This window comes from Podarcis liolepis (assembly GCF_965112155.1).
Source record: "Podarcis liolepis genome assembly, chromosome: 9".
Taxonomy (NCBI): domain Eukaryota; kingdom Metazoa; phylum Chordata; class Lepidosauria; order Squamata; family Lacertidae; genus Podarcis; species Podarcis liolepis.
The window spans coordinates 42,643,082-42,664,458 of NC_139564.1; the positions used below are offsets into that span (position 1 = coordinate 42,643,082).

A 21,377-nucleotide genomic window follows, 5' to 3' on the forward strand; every position below is an offset into this window, starting at 1 on the left:
GATCAAGTTGCTTATCTGAACCAAGTCCGAAATTTCCCATAAATAAAATATTTTTTAATGAAAATGAAATCTTGGAATGGTCTGAGGAAAGGAGAACAGATGGGGCCTGCCTTTTAAGTCCTCGGAGACGACCAGGAAGAGCAAAGTCTTCTGTCTGGTCCACTCATGATCATTTTCAATAAACAGTATTTTAAACGAGGGAGGGAAACCGCAGATGGTGGGCATTTGTACTTCTTGTGTTGTACTATATAATGAGTAATAGTAAAGAGAAAATTCAAAACACAGACATTGTTTAATTTCCGATAACAGCTGGTGATAACATGGGTACACAAACCTTCTGAGGCTTTCAAGTCAAGCTGTTGCTTCTCCATTCCCTCTGAAGGAATGTGTGAGGCTGGTTCAACATATGCCTCAGAATGAAATGGAAATAACAAGACAGAATGTTGAGGTACTTGACAACACAACTTCATCCTGCAGGTGGGGGAAATTGTGATCCTTCCTTTAATACAAAACAGAAATATTGATAAGTAGAAAACTAGCCAAGCTAGATTTTTAAGTGCGGGAAAGTGTTATGCAGTCAAACTCTTTTTAAAACAACAACTCTTTTTTAAAAAATGTATCCCCTACATGCAGTTTGAAGTGCTACAGTCCATTTTGCCAGACAGCATTTTATTACCTCACTCTGATGTAAGTATAGACCAGCCTTCAACAACCCGGTGCCCTGACGATGTCTGGGATTACAACTTCCACAGCTGGGAAGCTGAGGCTGTTGGGGGTTATAGGCCAAAACACCTGGAAGGTACCACATTGGTGATGGCTAGCACAGACAATGCTTCAAACTTTCTCCTTGTGCAGGAATAAAGTAAAATAAAATAAACCCTCAACTATCAATCTGCAAAGCAGCAAATCATAAAGGTAAAATATGATGTTATAAAAAAGTTAGAACTGTTCCTCTCCAAATGCTTCTGGGGACTATTTGCCTAGCAGCATCTATGTTGGAACATTCAAAGCTAGAGGCTAATAATTTCATTTTTAGGAAGTCATAAACATCAATCCTTTTCATCAGATGATGAAAAGTAGTGTTGACTGAGTGTATCCAAATGACAAACATGTTATTGTGATATCAGTTGCAGATGCTTTAAGTATTATGATTCCTGTCTGTTTTGGTGACAGGCAAAGCAGAAGTAAATTTGTCTTCAAGAAAGGGTAAGATAATCAATGGGTATCTGTGGTGAGGTCAAAAAGATAATCTCTGTGTTTTGTCCTGATCATAAAATAATCATTCATCACCAGCATCATTTCATGGCTATAATTTGCCTGGAGTTAGCCTTTTAAATGTGTGTATATTTAGAAAATCAGAGTGTAGTCAATATGCTAAGGAATATTTATATAGGATGCTTTGTTTGCACGTTACAATTAAATTAGAGAAACCTAATAGCCTATTTTGATAAAACTAGGTATTAGAGTAAGCAAATGTAAGAACTCCCCTATGTATTGCATTATGGTCCCCAACCATCTGCAGCATTTGATGGGGAGGGATATCAGGCTGCAAGAGACAGAACTTCCATTAGTGGATGCCAGAAATGCCCTTAATATGAGAGGAACTCTTCCCACAGATCCAACTCCATGCTTTGTTAACAATGAAAGCTGGGATATGCGCAGATCAAAACTGAGCCTCTACTTCTAATCTTTAACATGAATATTTCATAAATAGAAAAATGTAGGTATTGATAAATCCAGAAAACATTTTCACTTTTGCAATAGAATTTTTCTTTCCTTTCTTCTCCAGTAGCCCTCACACAAACTCCAAAATTTGCCGGGGGGGGGGAACCACCTCAAGCAGATTAGGGGGCGGCATGTGGAGGATGTGAGGGGGGGGGCTGCAGAGGGAACCTCAGTCCATTCCACAAACAATTTCTATTTCATTGGAGGGCCTTTTGATTTCACCCATAATATCACCAAGATATGTAATGATCAGATACTTTTGTTTCAAGAACTAGCAATCAATATAAAAATGAAAAGACTGCCTTTCTGTCAATATTTTGAAAGGCACATAGTTATCACATTAATCATGCAACATGTCAGGGCGAGATCAAAGTTTGAGAAACTTGGGCCACAAACAATATTAAACAATCTATTAAGGTATCGAACAAGGAAATAATGGCAGGATTTCCTGGCAACTTGCCCATATCAAACTAAATGGGAGGAAGGCTTGGAGTTTTGCTGCACTGCAAGATGCATGAGAATTGATTTGGTATAATATATCCTATAAACTGATATGCATAATCCTGAAGGAATATGTCTCTCAAATATGTTTCAGCAGCACTTAACACTATGTAATTTCAACAACAGAAACCTAATTTCAACAATGGAAAAACCCTGGAAATGTGAATTATAAAACAGCCCAACAGCTTTTATGCATATATGATGGCATTGCAACAAATATTTTTTAAAAAAAACACCAAACATTCTGGAGGAAAGTTACAAAACAAATCAGGGAAATATTGGGATATGATTTGCCAAGGGATCTAGTGGTCTTACATTTGTATTATCTGGAGGGCCGAACTGAAACATATAATGAATAATTTGTTTCAGATCAATGCACTGCATATAGCAGATAAGTGGAAGGATAATGCTGAAACTGCTTTAATGAATGTCTTTTTAAAAATGCAGAAAGCAGAAATAGTGAAATTATGTTAGAATAAGTTATAGATAACAACAGGAACATATATTTATTGAAAACTGGATAATGTTTATTCAGTACAGTACAGTACTGGAATGTAAATAAGTAGCTGCCGTATACCACATCAGCCTATTCATTCATCTAACTAGTTTTGCCTACTACTCAGAATCCCAGCAGGTAAATGCAATTGCTCAGTGAATTTTTCCTCTTTCTCCCCAGTTATAATTAATTCCAGGCTAGTTCTGTATTCTTCAAATTGCAACCTCCCTGGTATCTATATTTGGAAGTACATTATCTACTGATTTGGGGAGATGATGTTGTCATTGTAGCAATACTTACACTGGCGGCGGCTGTGTGAGATCTTCCTGAAGTTATTGGTTATTTAGCTCCAAGATGAATATCCTGCAAGGAAATATGAGAGGAACAACAGGCAGAGTGGAATGTCATCTTTAGTGTACCTATAAAACATGTAGGAGGACAAGCGTTATTAATCAGCTCTTTGTTTCATTTTGTTCTTCCTGGCTGTATGCAGTTTGTCAATCTATCACCAAATCCCCATCAAAAAGCCGCTTGTTTTCAGGCATTCTGGGTTGTCCATTAACTTCTGTGGGCATATTTTTATGTATGCTTCCTCTTTTTCTCAGGTTTCACATTGTTCCATCATTGTAAGTGGGAGTGAACCCTGATCAAGACCCCTGATTAAGTTTCAGGACCCAGTTACCTGGAGGAATGTCTCTCCCATGATTAAAGGTCTTCCAGGAAGACCCTTCTGGTTGCATTGGCACCAAATAAAGCCTGGCATACCAGGAACATGTGACAGGGCCTTCTTGGTGGTTGAACCACAGATGTGGGTCACTCTTCCCCCTGAGTTTTAACTGATATCAGTATTACCCGACTTTCATCACCATTTTGAAATGTTTGCATCCCACCAGGCATTCCAAAGTACACACACACCTTTTGTATTAATTGTATTCTGATTTAGCTACCTTGGTTTTATATGGAAATCTCAATACACCAGCCCAGTAGTTTATTCAGCAACCTTAGCTTTTGTAGCCAGAGTCAGTCCTCACCCTTTGAGACCAAGTGGGGAAAGACCTGCAAGCCAGAGTGCAGATCTCCCAGGACTCAAAGCCAAGATGATGCGATATAGTTATGATTTCCATGCTATTATCAACATCATGATCTGCCCTGAGATTGTTACTTGATGAACGGCAGAATTCCTCCCTGTCACAATCCGAACTCCTCCCACTTCCCTGTTGCACTAACAGCATTTTTCTAGTATAATGGTTCCAACGGAGGTAGATGCTGCTGGCACACAACAGTGGGCGCTATGCCAGCCTAGAATCCATTCACTGACACATATTTGATGCAAGAAGACTTTGGAGCAATCCTATCTCTGCCCAGCAGGTCTAAATTGTGGACAACATTAGTGGACTTCATGGATTATGTTGCTTTCTTGGCTAAAGATGAGACCTGCCCCATGCATTCACAAAATACAAATACAAATGCACCACACGAAGTCCCAAGTTTTCTCAACTGGGACTTGGAGAGCAGCTTGACAGGCCTGTGCCTGAGCTCACGGTAGGCATATATACATATAATCCCTTTCCACATTATAATTTCAGTCAGGGGAGTAACTTGTCAACTCACTTCTGTTACTGACCATTCTAACATGGAAAGGGGTCTTTAGAGAGCTTCACAATGAGGCGGATGAATTCAGAAAAGCTATTCTCTATAATGTAAGAGATCTCACAAGACCAAATGCATCATTTACTCTAAGGATATAACCTTGAAAATTTGTGAACCAACTGAAGTAGTCATTTCTTTTTCAAGCCCTGTTAGGCATAACATATCACCATTTCCCTCCTGCTTAGAATACTGCCTAAATTAGTAATTAGGAACACTCCAAATCTTCAAAACAATATGGAGTTCAAGCAATTAACAATGTGATCCTATGCATGCTTACTCAAAAGTAAGTATCCCTGTGTTCAATGCAGTTCCATTTAATTCTGCATAGGACTTCAGAAGAGTACCAAGAGAGAAGGCACAAATATTCAAATACTAGTATAATATTTATGTATTGATCACCACTGCCCTCATGAATAGTTGGAGGTCAAGGAACAGAACTCTCCAGCTTCTTCACATTTCACTTTCTACATAGAGAAGAAGATCTCTCAATTTTACTCTGAATTTCCTTTTACTAAAGAAACCAAATAAAACTCAGGTTTTCATTCATTGTCATGAGGGGTACCATTTCATGGAAAAAGATGAAATTTGAAGAAATACTAAAAGGCCCACCTGGGAATATGTTCAGATTTAAACGGCAAAAAATATTTTAAGAGAATTTGCTGTAGCTTTTGGTATACTTCATAATGACTCTAGCAATGCTATCATAGTCACATAGAATCAACTCAATAGAGGGATTTCTGTCTTTGGTTTACAGATCTACCGATATATCTTCTGTGTGCTGCTGTTCCAGGATGCAGAGAAATCTGCTGAGGGATAAACAGATTTATTTATTTTTTACTCCACACATTCAGGAACACACAACCAGTTCATTAGGGCTGTGTAGGGAATAGGAGAGCCATACAAAGCTGACCTAACCCTCATTCTCCTCTTGGTTAAGTTACTTTTACTCTAGAGCTTGACTGAGCAAAGAATGGGATGGAAGATGCAGAGCTCCCCTTTCCTAGTTTATCCTGGAACATTGTATGTTTACAGAGCAAGGGTAGGAGTTGGTGGGGGGGGGGGGAGAAAGCCCTATGGGGAATCACTCCATGCATGGATATTGTGCCCACATAAAGAAGGGTCGTAGTCCTAGTCTATAGGACAATTAGTTTGTAATAGTAGTTATACAGTATGTGTATAAGCTGTGAATTGGCCAGAATTATAGGTGCCCCTGGAGAATAATTGCATTTGGTCAGAAACATGAGGAGGGAGAAGCAATACTCCCCACCTTCCTGAAATGGCATTGCATAAAGTCTGCATTGTATAAAAGAAATTGTAGGTCAACCACCTTGGAGAAAGATGTGCTTTTAGAGAAAGATCATTGTCCATTTTCCAAGATGCTTATTCATTAAAATTTGTCCATTAAAATAGCAGAGAACATTGTGTGGGTAAACGTCTTATTTAGAAACCTTCCATTTTTACAAAACCAACTACCCTTCATAGCACATTTTTTGCAGCACACACTGAATTGGATTTTCAATGCACACTGAGCAGCATGAATACAACAAACCCGAAGAAAGCTTATTTTCCTACCTGTAGGGCTTTGTTTACTAGTGTTGTTCTTCAAAATCATTACAGGGATGAAAACCAAGAAGTAGAAGTTACCACATGCCTTGACATGCAATTCTCAGCAGCACCAGAACACTATCTGGTTTAAATTGCCTAGTAATTTATTGAAAGAACAAAGGGGGGAAATGTGCAGGTTCCATTGCTTTGGACAGCAGAGAGCTCTTTCTCTCTCTTTTTAATACTGAAAAAGAGAACAACAAGGGAGAACAATTTTCCCAACACCAGCCATTTTCAATCCGTCTGAACTCTGAAACGGTTCTTTAAGTTTTACAGACTACATACATGAGGCTTCCAACAGTGACTACTGCAAAACATAATTATCTTATTTTGCACTTGCTTTGCTATCCTGATTTTGCATGGTTTACTTAGTATACTGTTTGGGTTTATTATTGTTTGCTGCTTTAAGTACATTTAGTAGAAGAGCAGGAAGAGATGATGATGATGATTTAGGAAATGATCAGAAAGCTCTCCAAAAAATGTACAAATATAATTATAGATAAAAGCAGTGCTTTTTTCAGGAGGTAATCAAGGGTACGCAGAACCGGCACCTCTTTTGTTGTTAAAAAAGTGTGGCATTTACAGGGCTTTTTAAAAAAATTTAGCAGGAACTCTCCAGAACTCAGTTTCTGCACCTCTCAGGTGGGTGCCATTGCCATTCTAAGAGAACAAGGGAGGTGTTCATGGTGAGTCCCAGCACCTCTTTTTTTCAAGAAAAATAGCAATTAAAAGACAATTAAAAGCATTAAAACTTTTTTTAAAAAAACACACAATATATTTATCATCATATTAGTATTAGAATTGTTATTGTGTGATCAGGCGGTGACAGCCTCTAGCCCCCAGGGATCATAAGGAATAAAGAAGCAGGGGCGTGAGTCACCACTTCACACACCATAAAGGTAAAGGTACCCCTGACCATTAGGTCCAGTCGCAGACGACTCTGGGGTTGCAGTGCTCATCTCACTCTATAGGCCAAGGGAGCCGGCGTTTGTCCACAGACAGCTTCCGGGTCATGTGGCCAGCATGATTAAGCCACTTCTGGTGAACCAGAGCAGCGCACAGAAATGCTGTTTACCTTCCCGACGGAGCGGTACCTATTCGAACTCCTAGGTTGGCAGGAGCAGGGACCGAGCAACAGGAGCTCACCCTATCACAGGGATTCGAACCACCAACCATCCGATCAGCAAGTCCTAGGCTCTGTGGTTTAGACCACAGCACTACCCGCGTCCCCACACACACCACATAGGGAAGAAAAGATTAAAGGATTCCACCCAAGGCCATAACCCCCAAAGATGTGATGAATTGCTACAGGGATGACAAAACCTGCCAATGCAGGAAAATTTCTTCCCGGTCCTTCAACAGCAACCAGTCAAAGACCGTTGCAGCGCTGGCTAAACAGGAAGAAAAAGTTAATCTGCAAACAAGAAACATTAAGCAAAGGGAGGCTGAATCTCCAGAGCCAACTGCCTGGCTATTGTCGGCTCCACCCCTATTTATAAATGGGGCTGGCCCCACCTCCCAGCAAGAAACTTGATTACTGAGGCTGGGTGTGAACCTCCAAAAACTAACACTGAGAGGCAAGCCAGCCCCTGTTTGCCCTGTTTCCCTGGGAACTGTAGCACCATGTGCAATCCTGCAAAGGGCACCCACAATGTAAACTGTGAGTGCTCATTGTTGTTGTTGCTAACCCCTTGATTTTTTCTCACAAATTTTACCTTATGTAACTCCTCTTTTCCTACTAGTAGTTGTGCTGAATTTTTCAATTTTCAATCTCCAAAAATGAAGGGTGCTAGAAAGTTTTAACATGACATGGGAATTCAAAATATATGTTGGTTAAATTTAGTTTTGCTTGGTAAACAACTACATAAAAATGTTGACTTTTTTTTTTAGATTTTTGTGTAATTTCTATTAACTCTCAATTTCAAACTTGTCTTATTTTTTTGTTAAAAATATGTGTGCAAAATTGCATACAGGTCAATAAAAACATTTGCCAAGTAATATGCTTGAGCATAACAAAAAGTGGAAGTGACAAGAAGACAAGAAAAGAAGGCTTGTTGAATATAAGCAGAGAAGTAAGCAGAATGCTTCAAGAATATCAGATGAAATAATTTTCTCTGCTGATTAATTTTATCTGCTGGTTAAAATGAAGAGCAAATGGCTAATGCCCAAATGAAAATGATGGAAGGCTATAATAAAAACTAGGTGGTGGGACATTGAACACCAGGAACTAACAGCAGCAGCAGAGAAAACATGTTCCCCGCTTAACTTTCAACTTTCTTGGGCATATGAAATTAACCACAATTATCTTGAATTTTCGCTTAATCCTCAAGAAAGAAGGGCATTTTCGCTGGCCAGGTTTAATTCAAATTCTTCAAACCTCCTACTGCTTTTATGGATGCTGGTCTGATCATGAAGGAGACAAGAGACAAGAGGAGATCCAAGAGAAAGTTATGAAATCCCTGGATCAGGAATTTGATGATCTTTATCAGAAGGGTTGAATCAACTGCATCTTCTTTTACGACCATGAAGATACAACTCAAGTTATGCTGAGAGCAGACAGTTCAATAAGCAGTTCCCCAGCATTGCCACAGAACAGCATTATTCTGTGTGCAGTGAGGCATGTGGAAGATATCTTTACCACTTAAGAGAAAGGCTCAAAGAAAGAAAAACCTGCTGAAGTTATTGCTAATGATATGGTAGATTTCATGAAGAAGAAAGGCATTGATAAGAGCCAACAGGCCATTGGAAGTGATTCTAGGAATGTTAACACTGGCTGGAAGGCTGGTACCATGCATTAGGTAGAGGCAGGGGCGTAGGAAGCGGGGGACGGGCTGCCCCAGGTGGCATCATGGAGGGGGGTGACAAATTATCAAGGAACAATTACTGCCCTACTAGGGCAATTCATAAAAAACTTTTTTTTTTGAAAATGCCTGCTCCAAAGGTCTTATCTTACTACACTAGGGATTATATAGCTATATCTGAAATTTCATGCATATCAGTTAATATCTTGACCCTCCTCCATGAAAATAGCTGTTTACTTGGCCGTTTTTCTATGTCATGAAGGCTAAAATTTCAATTCAGTGGAGTAGGGTCAAGATATTAACTGATATGCATGAAATTTCAGATATAGCTATATAATCCCTAGTTTAGTAAGATAAGACCTTTGGAGCTGGCATTTTTTTAAAAAAATCAATGGGGGGGCTGACAAGAAATTTTCTGCACTGGGTACCATCTGACCTTCCTATGCCTCTGGGTAGAGGTCAAGTTTGGTTGTAAGCTGATCTGGCGTCCTCCATGCCAAAAGTGTTGCCTCAGTGACACTTGATCACAGAACAAGTAACATTGGCACGATACTAGACAGTGCTGCAGATCTTGAAATTGATCCTTCATTCACCAAACTCTCAACTGAAGAGCCTCTTACGTCACTAAGTGATAATGCCATAAAGGTTCTTGTCTACTATTCAAGCATACAGATATCAGATCACACAGACCACAAGTACAAGAAAACTTCACACATATCTACCTCTTCTTGAAATTGTTCTAGTGAGCCGTTCCAGGTGGTTAACAACAGCAAACAGGCTTTGTCACATATAAGTTTCAAAACATGACTTAAAGGCAAAACCCTCAACATCGTAAGAATGATAGTGGAATCCATTGTTTGTCTGCACTACCCCTACAAAGCAAAACACTCTTGTGTTCAGATGACAGTGATGAGAGGAGAGCTGGTATCCAAAAGAAAATTGACTTGAGGGGTGGAAATGATGAGACACTAGGAGATTTTCCTGTATGACTGAGGAAGACACATTCCATCAACCCCAGAGCTTTGTTCCTGTTGGAGCTGATAGACAGGTCAGATGGGGTATATGAACCTTCTTTGACATGTAAACGTACTGCAGCAGAAGTAAAGAAGTTAATTGATGAGCCCATGCAATAGTCACAGTAGCCCTGTCATGCTCAGGCTATAGAGAGGTGTGTGAAACAAGTCACAGAGGCAGCAGGTAGGGTGTATACGCATGAGAAATGTTAGGGCCACATCAGAGGCCAAGAAGCAAGCTGGCAAATGAGGTCCAAGAAAGAAACAAAGCAAAACATGATGAAACCTGTTGTTTAAATTTCTTATTAACTGATGTCGTTACTTTCTAATGTTGCTTTTTGATTCCAGGGTGATGTTATATGCTTAGTAGGATATGTTTTATGCAGAGAAACAATTTTTATAGCATTATCTGACATTTTCAGAAGGCAAACTTAAAATTCTTTTGATTTCCAAGAAGAGTTTATGTGCTTTTAAATCAAATGTAGATTTACCAAGCTAAGTGTTGTCCAACCACAAAAATAATAGCAGATTTGAATACTTCAAACCCAAAAAAGTATGCTAAGACCCCTCACTGAAAAGAATTGCAAAAGTTAAAAGTGTTGCTCTCCAGGCACACCTGGAGGGCTTCAGTTCATAGTCTTAACAGCTATAACTGAGTTTGGTCTCAAGTATCCATCTGTGTGTGGTGTGAAAAGGGGACAGTCAAATGCAAATATATTAGAAATGACTGAAAGGATAATGGCAGTAGCAGACAGAGGGAGTGGAAGGGAACAAGCTGGAGTGTTATCTGAGACTGCAATCCTATACCTTTTTACCTAGGAGCAAGCTCAATTTAACCCAATAAGGCTTCTTCCGAGCTAGATTTCTTTAACATCATAATAGGGAATGCTCTTCTGCAAAGCCACAACACAGTGTTTGCTATTAACATATAACAGTTTCCAGCATTGCTTCATAACACTAGGAATAACACATGGTGCCAGAAGTAGGCTAGTCTGAAGTACATTTCTGGTAAGGCAGTATGAAATATAAATATTAAATAATAGCATGCCATTGGCTCACAGAACGTGAAAACCCTCACAGGCAAATGAGCAGGTGCACATTTATGATGGCTCAGCATGAACACAGACTGTAAAAGTTATTAAGAAAGAAGCTTTGCGGTCCTTTTTAGTGCCACTTTTGGATGGCCAATAATAGAAAAGGAAAGCACAGCATCTTCAAGTCAGAGCATGCAACACTAAGGAGCTCTAACCCAACACGTGACAGTCTGCGCAGAAAGTAGTATCTCTACAAAGGGTTGATATGATGGTGATCTGGCGTAAACATCAGAAAGACACAAACAGATTGAACAAGAGCTTAGAAGATCTACAAGACAAAGCAAAGCAATATGGAGACTGGTAGAACACGGCCTAAAAGACGTGGATAGCATTTGTGTTAAAGGGGCAGAGGGTAGATTTCCTTTTAGCAACGGATAAGTGTGTAAATTTTGATTTCTGTCACCGTCTCATTTTTATAGACTAGCTCAGTTTGCCACATTTCTGCATCTGTTTCCAAATTATTCTTTGGAATAATATGTTCATGAAAATTCATCAGAATTTTAGTGTGTCTCTCCCCTAATATACACATTTTAATGTGTGTGTTTTTCTAATATACAGCATTTTGTTTAATTACACCTCCCATGCTCCCATCCAGCTCTGCTTCCCTGCACAATGGAATTTAATGATTCTCAGAGTATTAATGATAATTTGCATGAAAAGCTGGATGGGGATGGGGGAGGCCTGCACAGACTTCTCATTCCTGCATGAGTACACCCTCCTGCACAAATGATGAAGGAAACACACCAGAAGTGAGTCCTGCAGTAATATTTCTGCATGCAGGCATTGCACCTGAGGTAGAACTGTCATCATATCCTGTTTATTAAATAGTTATTCATGAATTAAATAAAAAGCTTAAATTAATTAAGTAAAAAAGAGGTGAAGTCTGAAGCTTTTCCACCTGCTGTGCCCTCCCTAGAGCTACATTTCCCTTGCCTGATCATTTCCCATCTGCTCGCATTTCACTTGGATTATATATGGCATTTGTGTCTAGCCTGCTTCTTTCTAACATGCTGGCTTTACAAGCTGGCTTCCTACAAACTCACCAGTTTTACAGGCACCGTTGTGGACTGTATCTCTTTTGCTCCTGATTTTGGTTTGCGGCAGACTGTGGCCAGGGTTAACTGTGTTAAGCTGAGGAGAGTTGATGTGTGTGGCGGAGATCCTGCCCTGAAGCTAAATATTCTGTCTTTTTTTGTGTAGGAGTTCCTTGGGCGGGAGAGAGCAAATTTAGGCATGCCCAAGGGCTTTTGCGTAGCTAGTAGGCTCTCGCTTCCTTCCCCTTTGGCCAGTATCGCTTCACATGCTGTATCATAAATAGTTCCAAAACCTCCTGCTTTTCAGAAGCACCTTACAATTTGGCTGCTGCTTGAGAAACGCACAGCATCAAAGCCTGCTGGGTTTGACAAGCTTGTAATATGTTTGATGTGAAGAGTCTGAGAATACGGTGAGCCAGATCAAAGCTGTGTTCAGCCAGCTTGACAGTGGCAGAAAGCGTCAGAATGGCCAGTAAGATAATGGATCATACTGAATATTTCCAGCAGTTCAAGGGTCAAGTGAAAGAAAGCATCAGGAAAAAGTGTGTGTGTGTTTGCCTGTTGCTAGCATTTCCCTTCTTGCTAACTATACTACTATTCCCCATTAAAGCAGGAATACGGCATTGACTATAAGTATTCAGTTCTAATGAAAGAAACCAGTGAATTTTTTTTTTTGTATCATATTTATTGTCAAAATGTAGCTATTGTACAACAGAAAAGCCTACTAAGAGTTGGAGGGGGGGGGGATATGCCAAGCATATTTAGTTCCTGCATTGTTTCAAAATGAAACTTTGTGATGTTAGGCTATCTAGTGTGACAGGTGTTAACATGTCAAACAGAAAATTGCCATCTATATAGAAGCCAAAATTATTTATTGCTACTCTTCCCTTACACCACTTCTCTGCAAGGTTTTAAAATCCATATGGAAAATCCATATGGCTGTTTCATAGCTTTTTTGTTGTTGATCCTCCCCCTTCTTCAATAGTTATTCCTCTTGCTAGTTATGCGTTTCTCTTTTGATTGATGTCAGTTATGCTTGTGAGTTAAAAGAGCCCAAACCAAAGGATCCTTCATTCTACTCTTTTAAAATATAAGCTTATTTCATTTGTCCTCACCACCTGCCAAAAATATTCCATTTCATCCCCTCCTCCATCCTTCCTGGCCACTGAGCTTGCTCAGTCCTCAATGGGCTGATCTTGGAATGTGGGTTTTTCCCCATGAGGCTTTCGTTGTACTTCAAAAAACCTTGACATTTCCCTGAGTCTGGTGATACCTCTCTTGTGCATAAGTGATGCTGTCTTGGCTACATAATCAACACATTTCTCCCCTGAAGATTGCAATTCATATATAAAATGAACAAAAAACTCAGTCGCAAAATAACTACCGGTAAATACTGTGCTGATGCTTTATATTGGTCTTACTGTCTCCTAATTGCATGGCTAGGAAATGGTGCAGGGTAGGGCAAGGAATAGTTATTACCTGCTAGGACAGCAGGAGATAAAGTTCTCCAATTATTTTATGTTCTCGCTTTGCCTGTACAGACACTTGTATTATGAAGTAAGAGGCTAGCCAGGAATGTAGAATAATCACATCTTACATTCCTCCTATATGAAAGATGATACAGAAAGAGAGAGAGAGATGAAATTTATTGGTTTGTTAGTGCCACACACACTGATATGATTTCTGATGGCTTCCTAATGTCATGAATCTGCAGATAAGCTATCAGTCTTTCATTGAGATTGCTGTACAGTTAGCAGGGAATCATTAGGAAACTTCAAAATCTATGACAGAAATTATCCTGTTAGAATGATCAGCAATGGAAAAACAAACCAACTCCTTGCCTCTTAATTCTGTTTTACATGCAAGTGTCAGGGGGTGGAATATATGAATGTATAGGGGAAAGATCTTGTTAAAATAAATATATGTTCCTGTAGTTATTTGGAATCAACCTAATATTGAATGATACAAGAATGGATGTTAGGTTGAACGTGCATGGAACTGCGTTGAAAGCAGATAAATGATCACTAGTGAAATGGACATGAAAACACAAACAACAGATTGAAGGTAATCCTTGGAAAACAAAGTATAATTTCCATCTGTTCATGAAAACCAGTAATCATGAAATGAATCACTGACCCAAAAATGTTAGGTCTCTGGCTTAAAGGAGAAGTTTAATTGAAATGAGAATAGAGCTAACTTAAAAACTCAAATTTGGAGATTAGAAAATTAACAGGGGTTTAAAGCTGTTAAAATTATTTTTGGAAAGTTTTCACATTTACTGGAATGAAGACTTAAAGCAATGGAAATATAGAAAGCTGGAGAAATGTGGCAGGACAAATGTTCCAGAAAATTATGCAACCCACATGAATACTCATCATTTGAAGCTGACGCTAATAATGTGCTGCTATCAGTATCGTGTTAATTTTCAAAATGGTCCTGTGAGCCAGCCAGGTCAAGGCCATCGTTACTCATATAAACAGATGTGGAAAGGGGGCCAGTGTTGTTTTCTAAACCATGCAGTGAAGATAAGTGCCGAATCCTGATCTCTGAGTACTATCAGACTCTAATGTCAGTAAATCAAACTGAGTAAGAACCAATTCACACAATTCCTGAATGAATCACTGGGTTGTGTTGTTTTTTTAAAAAAACTTCATTGCCACCCACCCACCATCATGATGATTGCATAGAATACCATCCCATTTGGATTCTGCATGAATTTGTCTCTCATGGGCAGGAATGAGGAACCTACGTATGGCTCTCCAAATCATAGAAATATAGAATTTTACAGTTGGAAGGGACTCGGAGGGCCATCTAGTCCAACCCCTGCAATGCAGGAATCTCAGCTAAAGCATCCATGACAGATGGCTTGAAGTTTTACTATGTTTTTATATATGCTTAAGTCGCCTAGAGTGGCTGGAGAAAAGCAGTCAAATGGGAGGGAAACAATACTACTAATACTACTAATACTACTAATACTACTAATACTACTAATACTACTAATACTACTAATACTACTAATACTACTAATAATAAACCTCCAAGGAAGGAGAGCTCACAACCTCCGGAGGGAGACTGTTACACTGTTGAACAGCTCTTACTGACAGAAAGTTCTTTTTGATGTTTAATTGGAATCTCCTTTCTGGTAACTTAAAGCCATTGGTTCAAGTTCCCCCCTCCTGGGTGGAAAAAACCAAGCTTGTTCCCTCTTCCATGTAACAGCCCTTGAGATATTTGAAGATGGCTATCATATCTCCTCTTAGTCTAAACACACCCAGTTCCTTCAACTGTTCCTCATAAGGCTCGGTTTACAGATCCTTGGTTATCTTGGTTGTCCTCTTTGCACATGTTGCAGCTTGTCAACATTCTTCTTAAATGGTGGCACCCAGAACTGGGCACAGTATTCCAGATGTGGTCTGACCAAGGCAGAATAGAGTGGTACTATTACTTCCCTTGATCTGGACACTATACTTCTGTTGATACAGCCTTTTCTGCTGCTGCATCACACTGGTGACTCATGTTAAGCTTATGGTCCACCAAGACCACTGGATTATTTTAACATGTACAGCTAGTAAGCTAGGTGTTCCCCGTTTTATATTTGTGCATCTGGTTCTTCCTGTCTAAGTGTAGAACCTTTCATTTGTCCCTATTCAAATTCATTTTGTTAGTTTGGACCCCGTTCTCCAACCTGTTAAGGTCATCTTGAATCCCGATTCCATCTTCTCATTCCATGTTGACTGACTTTCATGCTTCTGATATTTGCTCTCTATCACTGCTTAAAGGAGAAAAGCAATTCCACTAGGAATTTGGGTTGGCTGCATTTGACTTACATCTCTGGTAAGTGAGAACATAGGCTTGGTTGGTTCTACCTTTGAGGCTGTAGGCCCTGGCCCTACTCTTCCCTGTTGCTCCTCCAGTCTGAGAAGATTAATTTCTGCCCCATCTGACTACCCCTCTCTTCCCTCACTGTGAAGATGAATAAGAAATCATCCAATGTTCTACCCCAAAATGAACTTAGCTCCTGGAAAATATAGTATTGACTTTCAGGCTTAGTTCAGAGATTTTTGAACTAGCTCAAATGAACTAGTTCATTCCAAGCACGACATATTCCAGATTGTAGACCTACATGGCATGCCTACAGTTGTGTAGTAAAAAAGGTAAAGGTAAAGGACCCCTGTATGGTTAAGTCCAGTCAAAGTCAACTATGGGGTTGAGGCGCTCATCTTGCTTTCAGGCCAAGAGAGCCGGTGTTTGTCCACAGACAGGTTTCCAGGTCATGTGGCCAGCATGACTAAACCACTTCTGGCACAATGGAACATTGTGACGGAAACCAGAGTGCACAGAAATGCTGTTTACCTTCCCGCCACAGCAGTACCTATTTATCTACTTGCACTGGCATGATTTCGAACCGCTAGGCTGGCAGGAGCTGGGACTGAGCAATGGGAGCTCACCCCATCACGGGGATTCGAACTGCCGACCTTCTGATCAGCAAGCCCAAGAGGCTCAGGGGTTTTGTAGTATTTAACAGATCTGAGTTACAACTTCTGAGTGAATTGCTGATCATGAGCTTTCCTTTAGAACGTGTTAACTACTGATGAATTTTTGGCTAACGCTAATGAACCTGGAAATAAATCTTTACTTAATTTCATAGTGTCATAAATTCATCACACTTATTTCTGAATAAATTTGTTGCACTATTGTCAATAATAGTTTCTGAAGTCCTCTGGTGCCTCACTTCTTCTCTGAGCACCACATGCCTGCTGCCTTTTGCCTGGAAAGGAAGCCTATATTTTTCAGTGGTAGGTTTTTTGGGGGGGTTTTTTTTGCCATACTTACTCCAAAGTTTCTATCAGTCCTGATTCATCTTTGTCCCTAGGCATGACTATTTTTCACTTCACTGCACTGCTGTTTATTGTTCCCAAGTCATTGCACTTATTGCTCAAGATTACAGTTAATTTTCCTTTGGTGCAGCAATTGGATTTTCATTTTGTAAAAAAAAAAGGGGGGAAGAAATCTCTCTGAAGAACCTTCAACAGAGAAATACATTGCTTTTCATTACACATTCAGTGCGCATTTAATTAAAAGGGGGAGAAATTACCTGAAATTTAATTATGAAGGAAGAATTTAGAAGGGAGCTGAGCCAACAATGCCTTTCAGTAGCACCAAGATATGCATCAGATATGGCCATCAGGAAGATTTTTAAAAGGGAAAGAATATTAACAACCTAATAGCAAAAGGTTTCCCCCTCTCCATCAAGAAGATTAAAATAAGAATAAATTTAATATTCATGAGCAAGACATGATTTTTCACATACTCGTTTTAAATATACTAAGGCAATTTCAGTTTGCTTCAGACTTCTGTTAAGAACCAAATTTTCCTTTTTAAAAAAATAATAATAATATTTATTACTTTTAAACCTTACAAAAAGAAAAAAAGGAAAAAAAGAAGAAAAAAGAAGAAAAAACATACAGTACAATATATAAACAATACACAACACAACATTAACACATTAAACAAAACAAAAGCAAAAACAATTCAAAAAACACACATCATACCATCTCAATATCCTCAATATCCAAAATTTTCCAGGTACTGTCAAGTGCTGCTTAGTGGGAGGTGTTTGTGTGGGAATCATCTTTCCCTGTTTTTAAAAGCACTGATGCAGTTGACAGTACAGGGGGTGCAATTTTACTAGTAAAATAGGCATCTTAAACATGATAGATATATAGAAAGAAATCTTAACGTACTGGCTGTGAGCTTTATAAGTGTGATGTATTTGGTAAGAATAATGAAATGTGTGACAATCTTCAGTCCTCCTTTTCACTCGGGAGCTGGAGGTTTCATGTATTTACTTGTCCTTCATCAAATATGATCCCAGGAAGGTTTATAGATACCAGCACCTGCATATTAGAACTATAGAATGCAATTTAAATCCATTTTAAAATTGAATCCTATTATACTGCTCCCTCAAAAGCATCTATTAACTGCAGCTGGCCTAAACAGATCTGGCCTAAACAGACCTCTCCCAAAGACTAAAGTGAAGAGGGACATCTCCAATCATCTCTGAAATTCACATGCCTTCCATTTGGAGCCAACTGTTAATAAATCCCATGGGTTAAGAGTTGGGGTGCAATTGCCAACCCAGAAATAATAGTGGAGGCACTCATGACTTGACAGTGGAATTTGCAGGCTGCAGAGGTTCTTACCTGATTTCTTTCCGCAGGGACTGTAAGACAGAGTAAGACCTGGCCTTTGGCTTAGAATCAGTTTGATTGTCTCTCCCTCTTTCTTTTTCCTTTCTCCTCCTATGAAGAGATTGCACCCTAATGTTTTAATGTTGTACCTTAATCTTTTAAATTGTATTTTAATCAACTTGTTTTTATTATTGGTTGTTAGCTGCCCTGAGCCTGGTCTTGGCTGGGGAGGGCGGGGTATTAATAATAATAATAATAATAATAATAATAATAATAATTACTACCCACCATTTCCATTCTTCTTCAAAGTGGCCTGCATCAAAAACAAGGGCAGGACTTGTTATTTCTTACACTTACCACAGTATTAAAATGATGTTTATATAATAATATGCCACACTCAATTGTCCCATGAACCTTATGCTCCTGAACGGTTTCCCCTAAAAGCTCTTTTGCATCCTTAAAAGCTGTCCAACAGAAATCCAGCCCCCCATTTCTCTCAAATTGTTTGTACTCACCTCTCTGATTTCTTCTCCCCATGACCTTTTATACCTAACTTCTAACCTCTTGGCCCACCTAAACCATAAACTCTACATAGCTCAGGCCTGGTCTATCAGAATCTTGCCTAGAAATAGCAAGGTTCTATACCTCCAGAGGCTAATATTGGCCAGAAATGGTTGACCATTGACAATAGCATAAGCAACTCGGTTGACTAACAGTGGCCACAAACAGGCCCTTTTAATTAAACTACAGATGTGCAGTGCCAAATTTAGGGCAGATTTAGAGTGCCATGCCAAGGGGGCATAATGATGATGATGATGATAACCCTTTTTATATGGGTACCTACTGAGAAGATCCATTAAAAAACAACAACTGTACCAAAATGAATTATTGTGAAAATAAGAAATATCTATGGCACCAAATTTTGTTTTCATTCAGGGCACCATATTACCAAACTCTGCCCCTACAAAATGTCTTATAGGTAAAAGTACCCGGTACATACCAAATTTTCCATGGTTCTAAAACCACAAATGTTTCCTCAAAGTCAGAATATGAATTGATAAATATTTCTGAAAAAAACACCCCAAAAAATCTATGGAAGAAAAACACACACCAAGCTGTCAACATGCCAGAGTATCTCATAAATTTAATTTCATCACATTTTAATGTGTTTAACATAAGTATTTTCAAAAATATTCTTTCTATGCCAGTGTTGGCATGGAGCATCCTCAAACATTCCTCTCTTACACAGCCAAGTTTTGAATCAGTCCACCAAACCATTTTCTAGCCATAAATCAGAAAACATACTCCCACAAATTTTCCATTATTTATCGCATGATTCAACTGATGCACCTTCAGAATAGGGTCATGATTGTGGCCCCATATGAAGGAACCCATATTTATGGTAAATTTGTTGGAATGTGGTGTGCATGCATGTGTGTTTTTCTCAGTATTTTCATACTGAAGGATAATTGTGTGTTGAGAAACAATGGTGGATGTTCAGAGTTAAAAGTATCATATGATGGTTCCACCACTTGCCAAGCCTACCCCACATTTATGGCTGAAGTTTCCCAGTGCTTTGGCAAATGTGAGCTGATCTGCAAACTGATTGGATGGAAATGCAACCAGATGACTGCCTTATGCAGAAATCCACACAGAACACCTCAACCCACACTTTTGACATGCCAATATTTTTGTGCAAAATGGTTTCTTGGTTGCCACAATGCCACATGTCCTTTTTCCCTTCTACTTTATTTGACTCTCATAAGCTTCTTTATGTTTACAGATCAGCCCTGCAGAATCCGATAATGATATCCCTTTGTGTGGATATTTATTACTAATCACCAGCCAGAAATGAGTGAAGCAGCACTTGCTACCAACCTGCTTAAAATGAAAATCAATAAGCAGAATGAAAAGAGAAAGGGAGGATCAATAATGCCTGAGAGATTTTCCTGGGAAGCTAAGGCAATTTTCTTCACGTGAGAAGAGTTGTCTATAAAGATAGTGTACTGGTGATCATGGTCCAGTGTGCTCTGTCCTCATTACCCTGGTGTTGCTGGTTCTGGTTGTAGGCCATGGTGGAAACAATATCCACAGAAGCACCCAATGTCTATAGGTGAACCTGGAACAGATGGGGTCCAATAATCAGCATCCAGTAATCTGAAAAAGAATGTTGTCGAGTTGTCCCTTGAGTTGTAAATTTGAAATAACAGCAACATTGGTGCTTTAAGGGCAACGTATTTGTTATATATTGAAGATGTCAATGGAGAACATGGCAAAGTAGCTGGATGGTTATGCTGAGATTCCTTTGACATTTTTGCTCCTTTTTTTAGGAAGTGGGAGAAATAAATTATTCGCAGATTTACAGAGTTCACCATAGGGTATCTATTCACTGTTTGAAATCTTGAACTGGCATAAGTAACAGATGATGCCCATCTTCTGCTTGTTGACCTCCTGTAAGGGAAAGTTCCCCTTATGACTGGTCCCTTTGGCAAACTGCTCTCATCATCAAGGTATGCTTCTTAATTTTAATTGAAATCTATTCTTCTAAAATTTGAACTGACTACATCTAGTCTTGTCCTCTTCAGTGGGTCTCTTCTGAGTAAAATCTTGCTGAAACCACCCTAAATATACCTTTTCTTGTAGAATGTTTCTCACATAGTTTCCTTTTCCAACTAATGCAAAATGACTAGTACAAACTATTACTTCTTGTAACATGGAATGCAGCCTAAAATCGAATGAGGTTTTTTTTCTATAGCCACATCAAGTTGCTTACTCATATTCAGCTTATGATTGACTGCAGTCCTGAAGATCCTTTTCCTGTTCTTTTAAAAAATCTAAATGTGGAACTATCCATTTATCATCGCTGGATTTCATTTTGTTAGTTTCAGCCTCATTTCCCATTCTATTGAGGGTATTCTGAATTTTATTCCGGACTTCTGAGGTGTTAGCTATGATATCCCTCTCAAGTTTGTGTTAACCACAAATCTGGTTAGGATTTCCTCCATCCCACCACCAATATCACTCATAAAAATTCATGCAAAGCACTAGGCCCTGCAGTATTTCACTCCAAACTTCCATCAAGCTTGATCATAGAATCATAGAATTGTAGAGTTAGAAGGGACTCCAAGGATCCAGTCAACCTCTCTGCAATGCAGGAATCTCAACTAAAGCATACATGACAGATGACCATCCAACCTCTGCTTAAAAATCTCCTAGGAAGGAGAGTCCACCACCTTCCAAAGGAGTTCTTCCACTGTCAAACAGCTC

General features: G+C 39.2%; 1 long non-coding RNA gene across 1 annotated transcript; it reads left to right on the plus strand.

The window, feature by feature from the left end:
* The first annotated feature begins 755 nt into the window (after positions 1-755).
* On the plus strand, positions 756-20,612 carry LOC310686222. The gene is made up of 3 exons (XR_014515775.1): positions 756-915; positions 6,586-6,663; positions 20,441-20,612. It is a non-coding gene; the product is annotated as an uncharacterized lncRNA (long non-coding RNA).
* The last annotated feature ends 765 nt before the right edge of the window (positions 20,613-21,377 follow it).